Here is a 13,632-nt window from a genome sequence, read left to right as displayed (position 1 = left end):
ATCCGACTTTAACGAAAAGTCGTCAAACACCTGTGGGGTGTTAAGGCTCACTGGACTCCTTGCAACATGCCTTGAGGGGTGTAGTTTCCAAAATGGTATGCCATGTGGGGGTTTTCTGCTGTTCTGGCACCATAGGGGCTTCCTAAATGCGACATGCCCTCCAAAAACCATTTCAAAAAAATTTACTCTTCAAGCCCTCTACTGTGCCCGCCGAACACTTGACATACACATATGAGGTATTTCCGTACTGGGTTACAAATTTTGGGGGGCTTTTTCTCCTATTACTCCTTGTAAAAATTTTAAAAAAACTGGGTCTACAAGAACAAGCGAGTGTAAAAAAATGAAGATTTTGAATTTTCTCCTTCACTTTGCTGCTATTCCTGTGAAACACCTAAAGGGTTAACAAATTTTCTGAATGTCATTTTGAATACTTTGAGGGGTGCAGTTTTATAATGGGTCCATTATGGGGTATTTCTAATATGCAGGCTCTTCAAATTCACTTCAAAACTTAACTGGTCCCTGAAAAATTTCCGATTTTGAAAATTTTGTGAAAAATGAGAAAATTGCTGCTTTAATTTGAAGACCTCTGATGTCTTCCGAAAGTAAAAACATGTAAACATTATGATGCAAACATAAACTAGACATATTTTATTTTAAATTTTATTTTTCATTTTCACAGACCACTGTTCCAAAAATCTGTCATACACCAGTGGGGTGTAAATGCTCACTGCACCCCTTATTACATTCCGTGAGGGGTGTAGTTTCCAAAATGGGATCACATATGGATATTTATTGTTTTGCGTTTGTCAGAACTGCTGTAACAATCAGCCACCCCTGTGCAAATCACCTCAAATGTACATGGTGCACTCTCCCTTCTGGGCCTTGTTGTGCGCCCCCAGAGCACTTTGCGCCCACATATGGGGTATCTCCGTACTCGGGAGAAATTGCATTACAAATTTAGAGGGTCTTTTTTTCCCTTTTACCTCTTGTGAAAATGAAAAGTATAGGGCAACACCAGCATGTTAGTGTAAAAAATTTTTTTTTTTACACTAACATGCTGGTGTAGACCCCAACTTCACCTTTTCATAAGGAGTTAAAGAAGAAAAAGCCCCCAAAAATTTGTAAGGCAATTTCTTCCGAGTACGGCGATACCCCATATGTGTCCCAAAACTGTTGCCCTGAAATACGACAGGGCTCCAAAGTGAGAGGCCTGAATTAGGGATTTGAGGCCTGAATTAGGGATTTGCATAGGGTGGACATAGGGGTATTCTATGCCAATGATTCCCAAACAGGGTGCCTCCAGCTGTTGCAAAACTCCCAGCATGCCTGGACAGTCAATGGCTGTCCGGCAATACTGGGAGTTATTATTTTGCAACAGCTGGAGGCTCCATTTTGGAAACAGTAGCGTACCAGACGTTTTTCATTTTTTGGGGGGGAGGGGGGGCTGTGTAGGGATATGTGTATATGTAGAGTTTTTTACTTTTTATTTTAGATTAGTGTTAGTGTAGTGTAGCGTTTTTAGGGTACAGTCACATGGGCAGAGGTTCACAGCAAGTTTGCCGCTGGGAGTTTGAGCTGCAGGGCAAAATTTGCGCCATCTCAAACTTGCAGCACTCACTGTAAACCTCCGCCCATGTGAGTGTACCCTGTACATTCACATTGGGGGGAGGGGGCAAACATCCAGCTGTTGCAAACTCTGAGCATGCCCTTTGGCTGTCCGTGCATGCTGGGAGTTGTAGTTTTGCAACAGCTGGAGGCACACTGGTTTGGAAACACTAAGTTAAGTAATAAACTTTCAAGTGTTTTTCAAACAAACTTAGTGTTTCCAAACCAGTGTGCCTCCAGCTGTTGCAAAACTACAACTCCCAGCATGCATAGTCTGTCAGTGCATGCTGGGAGTTATAGTTTTGCAACAGTTGCAACAGCTGGAGGCACTGAGGTAGGAAACGGACAATGTTTCCCAACTAGTGTGCCTCCAGTTGTTGCAAAACTACAACTCCCAGCATGCCCAGACTGCCCAGGCATGCTGGAAGTTGTAGTTCGGCAATATCTGAAGGATCAGATGTTGCCGAACTACAACTTCCAGCATGCTTGGGCAGTCTGGGCATGCTGGGAGTTGTAGTTTTGCAACATCTGGAGGTCCACAGTTTGGAGACCACTGTATAATGGTCTCCAATCTGTGCTCTTCCAGATGTTAGAGAACTACAACTCCCAGCATGCCTGGACAGACTGAGCATGCTGGGAGTTGTAGTTTTGCAACATCTGGAAGAGCACAGATTGGAGACCATTATACAGTGGTCTCCAAACTGTGGACCTCCAGATGTTGCAAAACTACAACTCCCAGCATGCCCAGAAAGCCAAAGGCTGTCTGGGCATGCTGGGAGTTGCAGTTTTGAAACTTCCAGAGGCAGCAGTGAGATCGCTTTACGGCGATCTCACTGCTGCCAATGAAGATGCCGCACTGCTGCCGGAAACTCACCTCCGGGACGCAGCGCCGCCGGGACCGCCTGGAGGACGCCGGGACCGCTCGGGACATCGCATGGACGGGTAAGTGATGCCGGGGGACGGGTCAGGGACACTTAGCAGAGCGGTGTGTGTCCCGATCCCTGTGATCGGGACTCACACACCGCGCTGCTAAGTATTCTGATAGCGAAACGCTGCTATCAGCTAGTCAGATTTGACCAGCTGATAGCAGCGATCGCTGGGGGGGGGGGGGGGGGGGGGTACGAAACCCCCCGTGGTCGCTGGGCGCTGCGGGGTGCCGCGAGTAGCGGCAAAAATGTTCATGACGTACCTGTATGTCATGGGTCGGGAACACCTTGCCACCCATGACGTACTGGTATGTCATAGGTCGGGAAGGGGTTAACTAATTTAAATTTATTTTTATATACACTGTAAATATATCACAAAAACTTGGGACACAAAGGCACAGCATTTTTTAATATCACTTCCCTAAATCCAATTTTTTTTTATATCAGTACTTGGTAAAAATGTATATCATCATTGTCCGTCACAGGATTTACCACTATCCGTACACCACCCCCGTCCTAATCCAGAACGGCTTTTGCACACAAGAAAACCCAATTACCTAATCACACTCAAACCCAATTACCTAATCACATACAAGCTGAACATATATAAGGCCCAAACTACAACTCTCTGTCAGGGACAGCCCTGATCATCTTGAGGGCTAGGAGTGAGGTCGCAGAGCTGTGAGTGCCTCCTAACCCCCCTACCATTGGTCAGAACTGATTCTTACCAATGGTAGAGCAGGACAGTGGGTTGCCATGGCAACCCCCGTTCTGCCCACCCCTGGATGTTGAGGGGATCATGGGAAGAAGATGGAGGCCGGTACCTGCAGGAGAAGATGCCTGGGGACCCCGGATCTTTGCTGGAGACTGCTGGATACTGGATCAGGTAGGGAAGATTGAAAAGTGAAAGTAAAATTATCTTTACTGTGACAACCACTAGGAAGGCCAAACTGCAACTCCCAGCATGCCCATACAGCCAAAGGCTGGCTGGGCATGCTGGGAGTTGTAGTTTTGCAACATCTGGAGGGTCACTGTTTGGAGACCACTGTTACAGTGGTGCCCAAACGGTAGCCCTCCAGATGTTGCCAAACTACAACTCTCAGCATGCCTGTACTGCCCAAGCATGCTGGGAGTTGTAGTTCTGTAACATCTGTCCCTTCAGATTTAGCAATTTTCATGAATCTTTTGAAAATTGCTGCTCTACTTTGAAGCCCTCTAATTTTTTTAAAAAAGCAAAAATGTCCCCTTTATGATGCCAACATAAAGTGGACATATTGTATTTGTGAATAAAAATAAAATTTATTGTGAATATATATTTTCCTTAAAAGTATAGAGTTTCAAAGTTAGAAAAATGCAAAATTTTCAACATTTTCATGAAACTTTGGGATTTTTCACCAAAAAAGGATGCAAGTAACGCCGAAAATTTACCACCTCAATAAAGTAGAATATGTCACGAAAGCGTTTTTGCATTATTAATTCGTAAAGCGACCGTGGTCAGAATTGCGAAAACAGGCTCAGTCCTTAAGGTGAAAAAGGGCGGCGTCCTTAAGGGGTTAAATCAGTTATTCACAACTGCGATGCCGCGGCACACGTGTGTGTGTGTGTGTGTGTGTGTGTGTGTGTGCCGTTCAGCACTGCCGTGGTGCCGCAGGATTTTGCCTTGCTTTTTTATTTTTTAAATGTCCCGCACCGGCATGGTGGCGCAGGGGGGGAAGGGAAGTCTGCGCACACAGTGTCCCCCTCCTTCCCCCTCCGTTTCCTGTGTCCCCCATGTCCCCCTCCTTCCCCCTGTGTCCCCCTCCGTCCCTCTCTCCCTTGCGGCGCAGTGAGCCGAAAATGGGTCCCTGGATTGGAACGAGCTGCGCCTGACTCCCGTGCCTGCTTTGAAACTCCAAGCTGCGTGGGTCGGCTTGCTTAAGGTACCGTACCCTTTCCACCCCTCTGTTCACCTTCTCAACCCTGTCTAAACCCCCCCACAGTCACCCAGGTCCACCCTCTACCCCCCCCCCCCCCCATCACTCATGTCCACCCCCCCCTGCCAGCCATGTCCGCCTTGTCCACCTCCCTGTCCATCTCGATCACCCATGTCCACCCTCCCTGTCACCCATGTCCACCCCCCCTCTCACCCATGTCCACCCTCCTGTCATCCATGTCTGCCGTGTCCACTCCCCCGTCACTCATGTTTACCCCGCCCGTAGTCTACCCTGTCACCCATGTCCACCCTCCTCTTCCCTCATCTGTCCCTTTGTCACCCCAGTCCCCCCTCTCTGTCACTCCTATCCCTCTTTTACCCCTTGTCTCCCCTGTCCACCCTCCTGTCATCCATGTACACCCTCCATTGTCCACCCCTCTGACCACACCCTCCCTGTCACTCATGTCCACACCCTCCCTGTCACTCATGTCCACCATGTTCACCTTCCTGTCACTCATGTCCACCCGCACTCACACATGTCCACCCTCCTGTCATCCATGTCTGCCTTGTCCACTCCCCTGTCACTCATGTTTACCCCCCTGTCTACCCACATAGTCTACTCTATCACCCATGTCCACCCTCCTGTTCACCCATCCGTCCCTTTGTTACCAGAGTCCACCCCTCTGTCCCTCCTGTCCCTCTTTCACCCCCTTGTCCACCCCTCTGACCCCCTGTCTCCCATGTCCACCCTCCTGTCATCCATGTACACCCTCCATTGTCCACCCCTCTGACCACATCCTTGTCACCCATGTCCACTCCCTGTCCACCCCTCCGTCATCCCTATACCCCCTGTCACCCATGTTCACTCTTCTACACCCATCTATCACCCTTGTACACCTCCCTACACCCCTCTGTCACTCATGTACACTCCTCTATACCCCTCTGTCACTCATGTACACTCCTCTACATCCATCTGTCACCCATGTACACTCAACTACACCCATGTACACCCCTGTCACCCATGTCCACTCTTCTACACCCCTCTGTGCACTCCTCTACACCCCTGTCACCCATGTGCACTCCTCTATACCCCTCTGTTACTCATGTACACTCCTCTATACCCCTCTGCACACTCCTCTACACCCCTGTCACCCATGTATGCTCCTCTACACCCCTCGTCACCCATGTATGCTCCTCTACACCCCTCGTCACCCATGTATGCTCCTCTACACCCCTCGTCACCCATGTATGCTCCTCTACACCCCTCGTCACCCATGTATGCTCCTCTACACCCCTCGTCACCCATGTATGCTCCTCTACACCCCTCGTCACCCATGTATGCTCCTCTACACCCCTCGTCACCCATGTATGCTCCTCTACACCCCTCGTCACCCATGTATGCTCCTCTACACCCCTCGTCACCCATGTATGCTCCTCTACACCCCTCGTCACCCATGTATGCTCCTCTACACCCCTCGTCACCCATGTATGCTCCTCTACACCCCTCGTCACCCATGTATGCTCCTCTACACCCCTCGTCACCCATGTATGCTCCTCTACACCCCTCGTCACCCATGTATGCTCTTCTACACCCCTCGTCACCCATGTATGCTCTTCTACACCCCTCGTCACCCATGTATGCTCTTCTACACCCCTCGTCACCCATGTATGCTCTTCTACACCCCTCGTCACCCATGTATGCTCTTCTACACCCCTCGTCACCCATGTATGCTCCTCTACACCCCTCGTCACCCATGTACGCTCCTCTACACCCCCCCTGTCACCCATGTACGCTCCTCTACACCCCCCCCCCTGTCACCCATGTACGCTCCTCTACACCCCCCCCCTGTCACCCATGTACGCTCCTCTACACCCCCCCCTGTCACCCATGTACGCTCCTCTACACCCCCCCCTGTCACCCATGTACGCTCCTCTACACCCCCCCCTGTCACCCATGTACGCTCCTCTACACCCCCCCCCTGTCACCCATGTACGCTCCTCTACACCCCCCCCTGTCACCCATGTACGCTCCTCTACACCCCCCCCCCTGTCACCCATGTACGCTCCTCTACACCCCCCCCCTGTCACCCATGTACGCTCCTCTACACCCCCCCCTGTCACCCATGTACGCTCCTCTACACCCCCCCCTGTCACCCATGTACGCTCCTCTACACCCCCCCTGTCACCCATGTACGCTCCTCTACACCCCCCCCCTGTCACCCATGTACGCTCCTCTACCACCCATGTACGCTCCTCTACCACCCTTCTACACCCCTCTGTCACCCATGTAAAAAAAATTAAAAAAAATAAAATAAAATAAGTTTGGCGCCTAATAGGTTTGTTTTGCAGGTTTAACGGTGAAGAATTGTGTGTGGAAGAAATCGTGATGATGGCCCGGACCAGATCGAGAAGAGAAGGCAACAAAGCAAATTAGAGAAGACGTCATTGGTGAGTTGCTGTTTAAAGCAGCACTTTAAACTACATACCCACTGATAAATAGATATAGTGCATTGCGTTTTTATCGTTTTTCCTTTTTTTTTCTTTTTCTTGCTCGTCAACCTCGGTAGCGGTGCCTCTTGGAAAAAAAAATAAAAAATTTCCGAGGTGTGCCCCGAAACGTTGGGAAACACTGGGTTAAATACTGTTGTAAGTGAACTGAAGCGTATTGTACTCCCCTCATATACGCAATAAGTATGTCAGGCAGAGTAGTGAAATTTCAGTTACTAAATCCATGATAGCAATTTCAAAATCTTAAATAAAAATTAAAAAAATCATAGATTTCAATGGTCTCATCATGCTGCTGCCAACTCCAGGCTGTGCCATTCAGACACTATATGGTCTCCTCATGCTTCAGCCAACTCCAGGCTGTGTTATTCAGCCAATATTGATGCTGCTGGGCCTGGGAATAAAAAAAAAATTCTTATAGTAGCACTAGCTACCCAAAATCTTCAGTTTAAATTTAAAATGTCGTCTTTTTTGCTTAGGGATTGTGAAGTCCTTGTGTCTACTCATGCGTCAGCCAACTCCAGGCTGTGCCATTCAGACACTATATGGTCTCCTCCTACTGATGCCACCTCCATGCTCTGTCATTGTGCTGCCATGTGACATGGGACTCCTTGTTAGATTAGGTCCTTTGTACCCACACGCCGGGGCCCAGGCCACTAAAACTTTGGAGTTAAAAGTTCCATTTCAAAATCCTCCATTTCAATTTCCAAATCTTAGATTTCTATTTAAAATTCTTGAATTTCAAGTGGTCTCCTCATGCTTCAGCCAACTCCAGGCTGTGTCATTCAGTCAATATATGGTTTACTGATGCTGTTGGGACTGGGTCTGGGAATAAATAATGTTATAGTAGCACTAGCTACCCAAAATCTTCAGTTTAAATTTCAGAATCCATCTTATAATCTTAGGGCTTGTAAAGGCCTAGCGTCTACTCCAGGCTGTACCATTCAGACACTATATGGCGCTCCCATCAAAAAGGCGCTCTAGGTGGCTGCCTATTTTGCCAATAGGCAGGCTCCTGAATATATTACTGTCACATGCTGTGCCCCTTAATATATTGCTGCTGCACTCTGCTTCTGATTATATTACTGCCCCACACTGTTCCCCTGGTATAGTGCTGCCACATGCTCTGCCCCTAATATATTACAGCCACACACTGTGCTCCAGGTATATTACTGCCAAAAGCTGTGCCTCTGGTATAGTACTGCTGCCCCTTGGTAGGCCTCTGGTATAATACTGTCACACGATACATCTCTCGTATATTACTGCTACACACTATGCCCCCAAATATAATTTTGACAAACACTGTTCCATGTGCCCTCTCAATGAATGATGCCACCGTGCTCCCAGAATAAATGTCACTGTGCCCCCACACTTATTCATACCACTGTGCCACCACACAATCTGTGCCACTGACTTTTTAGCTGCTGCAAACTACAACTCCCATCATGTACAGCCAGACAATCATGATGGGAGTTGTAGTTCTGTAATAACTGGAGAGTCACAGGCTGCGGGAATGTCTGTTCACCTGAGAAGTTAGGCTCCTCATCCCAGGTCCCGCGCTGCTCCATTGCTCTAGCCACTTCTAGTCAGGCCTGGCCAGAGCAGATGATGCAAGCAGTAGTGATGAGCAGCAGGGGCCATATTCGAATTCCCAATATTTTGTGAATATATTGACGATTATTAGTCCTATGTTCGCGAAATTCGCATATTCGCTATGTTCATTCACTTTTTTTTTCTTTTCATGCTAATTTTTGCGAAAATTTGCATAAGCATTTGCAGAAAATGTAGAAAAATGAATATTCATCATTAAGAATATATAGCACAATATTCTAAATATTCACGAAATCGCGAAGTGCTGATATTCGCCATAAAAATTTGCATTACGAATATTTGTGCTCAACACTAGCCGGCGGCGCTAATTGCACCACCTACATCACAGGAGAAGGGCCGGGTGGCCGGGCAGGGAGCACATTGTTCCCTTGCTCTGTGCTGTGGCTATTCATTTGTATCAGATCTGGACCGCGGTCCGCCAGTTGAGTACCCCATCTCTACAGAGACGGCTTAATTACTAAAATATTAGGTAAGAAATTGAGATATAGAAAAGGCCATGGAGTCATAAATAAACACCAAGCCTTCCGTCCTGGGTGGCAAAACCCAACAAGATAAAGGGAGACTTAATTTGGCAATTGCTATAGTGCTATCTGTCTACTGTAAATGTGACTGCCGGAATGTTCTGAGGTAATAGGAGAATTGTGGAAGTAGGTTAAAGGCAGTGTTGTCACTAGGGGTGGGCTAAATGGGGGGTGGGCTATAGCCCCGGCTCTGACTCCCATAGCCCCAGGTCTGACCTTTATTATATTTTTGATTTTTAAGGGCTGCACAAATGATCCAGTAATGGAGCTCATTTGGTGCTGCAAATTGGCCCATCTTAAAGGGCCCGTATATGGTGGTATTTACCTGAATCCCACTCAGGTATGATTCACATGCAGTTTTATACAAACATTTGCTAGTTTTCTTAGGACAGAGTTACATGTTAAAAATTACAATGATAGCATTGTGTAAATGAGCACAATATTATGTATGTCTTATCCTTGGACACGAGGCTTTTGGATAAGTTGTCGTCACACCTAATGTTATGGACCCAAGGATATTGCCATGGATTCTTATGACACAAATGTGATTCATGGCGGTGTCACCGTTGTGTTTTTATTTTTATTTTTTTTGCATATTAGTCATAATGCTCAGTATGGGGATTATACATAGAAAGTATGTGACTCATATGAACACACTTCTACTTTATGTTAATCAGGGTTGCTCAAAGGTTATCTCTAGGGTTGAATCTGATTAAGGATGAACTTTACATGGGGTTTCCATCCACACCCCAAAAACGTATTGTGAAGCAGGTCTGCACTGTCCATGAGATGAGGTGAGCTTCTTGCCTTGGTTGTGCCCCTACCAGACCGCAAAAAGCAGTTTTCAGTTTGGCCAAAAAAACAAATACTAGGCAAAAATGAGCAGACAGGAGTCACTGATTCTGGTTAGTGCATTTAAATTAATTAGATTTGGCCTGGTCCGGCTGGGATATGGGAGCACCTGGTTTTAAAATTTTCTAGCTGGATCTGGCAGCCGGATCTCTGAAACATGGTGTGAATACACCATTACACTGGTCGCTACAGTTAAACATTTAGTCTCCTGTGTTTTCCAATTTAGTACATAATCCCCGGCCTGTCTAGATACCACCCTTTGTTTTGTTTTTTTATCACTGAGCCAGTTACTTACCCACTTACATTCTCCTCAAGCCCAAGTATTTTCTATTTTATGTACCAACCATTTATGTGGCACAGTAGCAAATCTGTTTTGGAAAAATCAAGATGTATGACATACAGTAGTTTACCCTTAGGAACCCATGCTGATATGGAGTCATACATTTATTTTCATTGAGATACCCCAATACGGCATTTCTTAAAAAGATGGAAGTTAAGCTGACAGGTCTATGGTTCCCAGTATTACTGCTGATTAAACAGGTTATATGTAAGGGATAGTTTACTTTACTGCAACTGGTATTTAATTTTCTCTGTGAATACAGTGGAGAAGAATATGTTTAATATATTCACTTTACTCGCTTTTAAAGGCATACAAAGAATAGCTGGAGTCATTTATCATTTTATAAAGATCAATACATAATTTTTATTGACATATAATTACATTAAAACAGGAGGATATCCGCCTAGGAGGAGGATGATAATAAAACAAAGGTGTCACTCAGGTATCATACAAAAGCGCCTTAGTGCATAATATGAAACGGGGCTAACATGCAGCAAGGTTTGCCGAAACGCCGCATTGGGGTGGTGTCGCTCCGGTATCTTGTGCCTGCTTACTACCATGTAAGGCTAAGTGTGTGTGTGTGTGTGTGTGTGTGTGTGTGTGTGTTTTTTTTATTTTTTTGCACTATACCTATGTTTACATCCATTTGCTGCTATTTCCTTTCTGCATGTTAGCCCTATTTCATATTATGCATTAAGGCACTTCTGTTTGATACCTGAGTGACACCTTTTTGTTTTATTATCATCCCCCTCCTGGGTGGATATCCTCCTGTTTTAATGTAATTATATGTCAAAAAAAATTATGTATTGATCTTTATAAAAAGACAAATGACTCCAGTTGTTCTTTGTATGCATATTATATAGAAGATCATTAAGCACAATATATACAGGGTGCTGTTACAGTAAGCGATATGTAGCCTAAATAATACCTACACATTAGCCTTCCCCTTAGGTTTCTGAAGAATAAGTGTGTTCGCTTTTAAAGGGCAAACACTTTCAGTTTTAACCTTTTTACTATTTATACAGTGGTCCCTCAGCATACAATGTTAATTCATTTCAAATGAACCATCGTTTGTTGAAACCATCGTATGTTGAGGCATCCGTGCAATGTTAAATATAGGAAGGTATACTCGCCTGTCCACCACTCTGGACCGTCACTGCTGCCTTGGATGTCGCTGTCCATCACTGTTGCCGCGTCCCCGTGGTGTCCCCGCCACTCCAGACCATCTCCGCTGCCCGGGATCGTTGTTCCTTATCGCCGTCATCACAGCACTATGCACACCACTCCTATTGGATGATGGGACGGCGTGCGCGGTGACGTCATGACGACTATAGAGAGAGACGGCGAAGCAGGAGATCCCAAAGAGGGCGGTCCGGATTGCCGGGGACATGTAAGTGATCGTCACCTGACCACGCGGGGCACCTTAAACGGCTATTCGGCGGCACCTGAAGCAGTCTGCACTGCCGATGGTCCCGACATACAAAAGCATCGTATGTTGATGCTGCCTTCAACATGCAATGGCCTCTGAGAGGCCATCGTATATTGAAATTATCATATGTCGGGACCATTGTAGGTCGGGGGTCACTGTATAAGTAAAGAGCATTGTCTCTCTGACTATGTAAATTTTTGTTGCTTTTATCTGCTTTGCACACATTACATTTTTTCCGTAGTACCTTGTAATACTCCTTTACTTCCTTTCTGTTTTACTAACTTAAATGCTTTCTTTGTTATTTATTGTGCCTTTAAAATTTTTATTCAACTGCATTGGCTTTCTTTTGTTCCTGGCCCTTGTACTCACATAAAGTATGTACCTTTTACATTGAAAAGGTAAGACACTTATCCAATTCTGCGTATGTACTCTTTTTTTTTTTTAAGGATATTGGCAGAGGGTTATCAAAACATGTGCAGAGTTAGAGTGAAGCAGTTGCCCAGAGTGACCAATTGGATTTCTTCTTTCATTTAAAAAAAAAAAGCCAGTGAAAAATGGAAGTGGCCACAGGCAAGATGTATCGGCAGAAGGTGAAGCGTGGCCAGGGTCCCAATGTTGGCAACACGGCCCTGCATCAACATATGCAGCATCGCCATAAAGCGGCCTGGGAGAACCATGGCTACGATGTGGTGGTCCAGCCTGCTGCATCACCCAGTGGCACGCGGCTCCCTGTTGTAGCCAGCCAAAGCTCCACCACCTCAGCCAAAGGGAACTGTGTGTCATACCCATCTTCTGTCACTTCAGATGCTCCTGCTCCTCCTACTTTGAGTCAGTCATTCCTCCAGCACTCCATCAGTGAAGCCATGTCCAAGAGACAACAGTATGTGCCCAGAAGCTGGGGCAGAAGCTGAATGTGCTCCTGTTAAAGTTGCTGGTGCTGCAGTTCCTCCCTTTTCAAGTGGTGGATTCTGCACCTTTCAGAGAACTGATGACGTGCCAAGCCAAGGTTGAGAGTCCCAAGCCGTCATTTCTTTGTCAAGAAGGCAATACCAGCCCTGCACAATTTTTGTCGAACATGAGGTGGGCCAGTTCTTGAACCTGTCAGTGTGTACCAAAGGGCACGGTAGCATCAGTGTGGGGAGCTGTAACTATGGTCAGGGTCAATACATGTCCTTTAAAGCACACTGGGGGAATGTGGTTCCTGCACAGCCACAACAGCAACTTGTACAGGTCACGCCGCTAACGCCTCCATGCTCTCAGGCCGTTGGACCTGTGACAGTGTGTGACTCCACCTCCTCATGTATCCTCAGTCTCCACTGCACGGGCAAGTCTCAGTGCCCCTCCAGCATACCTTGTGTGCAGGACACTGCGGTGTCACGTTGTTCTTCACCTGGTTTTCTTTGGCGAACGGAGTCACACAGGGGAGGAACTGCTAAAAGTAATTCATTAAGAAATCGAATCAATGCTTACTTCATGAAAACTGGAAGTGGGAATCATGGTGACTGACAACGGGAAGAACGTCTTTTCTGCGCTGCGACAAGGAAGCCTGAGACATGCGACCTGCATGGCACACGTGTTCAATGTGTTTGTCAAGTGGTTCCTCAATTTTTTTTCCCCATCTGCAAGACATCCTAACAATAGTAAGAAAGCTTTGCACACACTCATACACCACAAAGCACACCCTCCTTGAGCTGCAGCGTCAGAACGGTGTCCCCCAACATAGTCTGATTTGCGACATTTCCACACGTTGGAATTCTACCCATCAGGGCACTGGAGACGTGGCCACATGAGCCCTGTGGGGCTGAACTGGAGGAGGAAGAGGGGAGGGGCACAGTGGAACACAGTTTAGGTTTGGCGAGATGGGTGGTTTTTCTAATCTGACAGGAGATGAAGAGCAGGAGCAGCCAGAGGAGCTAGAGGGTTATTCGAAA

This window comes from Hyla sarda, chromosome 2, assembly GCF_029499605.1.
Source record: "Hyla sarda isolate aHylSar1 chromosome 2, aHylSar1.hap1, whole genome shotgun sequence".
Lineage (NCBI taxonomy): Eukaryota > Metazoa > Chordata > Amphibia > Anura > Hylidae > Hyla > Hyla sarda.
Note: the sequence above shows the minus strand (reverse complement) of the source record.